Below are 1,943 nucleotides of genomic sequence, written 5' to 3' on the forward strand. Positions count from 1 at the left end.
AATCGATCGTCTTTCTTTTGTAGTTCACAATGGCATCATGCAATGTTAGCCAATCCATACCCAGAATTATATCGAACTCGTTGAATGGTAATAACATCAAATCAGTCGAAAAACATGAATCTAGAATCATCAACTGACAATTCTTACACACTTTTTCAACCATAACACATCGGCCTAAGGGGTTCGACACTCTAATTACGAATTCAGTAGACTCTACAGGCAAAGTCTTACTGCGCACTAAGTTCATACATAAATAAGAATGAGTTGATCCTAGATCTATCAATGCATTTACAGAAGTATCATAAAGAGTGAAAGTACCTGTGATAAGATTTGGAGATGAAGCCTCTTCGTGAGTGCGAATAGTATAAGCTCTAGAAGGTGCACGAGCCTCAGATCTAATAGCTGTGTCTTTAGTCATTCTCTAGCTACCACTCACATTACCCATGTTTCTGGGTGGTTTACCTCGAGCTGAAGTGTTACTCGGTCTCGAATTTTGTGTAATCTCTTGTTCAACAAACTCAGGACAATCTCGGATAAAGTGATCTAAAGATCCACATTTAAAACAAGCTCGATTGTACAGTCTAAAATTGTCGGGATGTTTTTTACCATAATGTCTACACTCGGGTCGATCAGATCTGACATTTTCGACACTAGCAATCGAAGTAGCTGGAGCTCTAAAGCTTGAATGTGATCTAGTACTTTGACCGGGAGCAGGCGCATTACTCGTAATATCGTCAGCTACGGCTCGTTCAGGATCCATTTCCTATACAAAAATACATTTTCATTGTCAGGAATTGATAACAAAAACTTGATCGCAAGGTTTCGTGATAGGTTTTAAATATTTATAATTACTCGTTCTTGGACTAACTATTATCGCGATGTAGGCAAGTGTACCTATCAAATAGTAGTATAGTTTTAGCAAGACCAGATTGTCGAACCCAAAGGAACTAAAAGTACTAGTAATGACTGTCTTTTTATTATCTAACCTAAGAATAAAGAGGTTTTGTTTTAATTAACTAATTATCTAAACTAAGAACTCACAGAGAAAAGAATTGGGGAATTGCTTTTGGGAAAATTGATTGAATGAAGAGAATACCTAAGGAAAAATCCACCTAGACTTTACTTGTTATTCTGGCTCCGAATCGGACGATTTATTCATTCAAATTGTTCCGTAGAGATCCCTAAGTTATGTTATTATCCCTATTCAAGACTAATAACGTCTAATCCCTAGATTGAATAACCGAGACTTTTCTCTAATTAACACTCTAGGTTTGCATTAACTCGATCTATGGATCCCCTTATTAGGTTTCACCCTAATCCGGTAAAATCTTGTCACCCTATTTCTAGGCGCGCAATCAACTCCGCTTAATTATGACAAAAGTACTCTTAGACAGGGTCTATTCCTCATCTGAATAAGAGCATGTATTGAATCAGTATCCTGGGATATCAAAACAAGAATTAAGAACACATAATTAAGAACAAGTTAAATATTTATCATACGATTCAGAAAATAATAACAAGATTCGTCTTAGATTTCATTTCCCCTTAGGTATTTAGGGGTTTTAGATCATAACTAAATAAGAAAACATCTCAGAAGAATAAAGAATACAAAACATAAAGAAAACCCAAAACTCCTGAAGGAAAATTTAGGAGAGATCTTCAGTCTTGATGATGAATCCGGCTTCTAAGATGGATCAATCGGCTTCCTTGGAGTAATTCCTTACCCCTTATTCTCCGCCTCATTTTTCTTCCTCCTCTAGGGTGTATTTATAGGCTTTGGAATGCCTAGAAGCCCCCAAAATTAACCTTTTCCGAATTAGACTCAACTTGGGCTCGACAGGGACACGCCCGTGTGCGATTACTTCAGGCCGTGTTTGAGCCTATTAAAATGGCACGGACGTGTGCTATACCGGTGTGAATTGTGCTTCAATTCTGCCAGATTG

This window comes from Gossypium arboreum, chromosome 2 (assembly GCF_025698485.1).
Source record: "Gossypium arboreum isolate Shixiya-1 chromosome 2, ASM2569848v2, whole genome shotgun sequence".
Lineage (NCBI taxonomy): Eukaryota > Viridiplantae > Streptophyta > Magnoliopsida > Malvales > Malvaceae > Gossypium > Gossypium arboreum.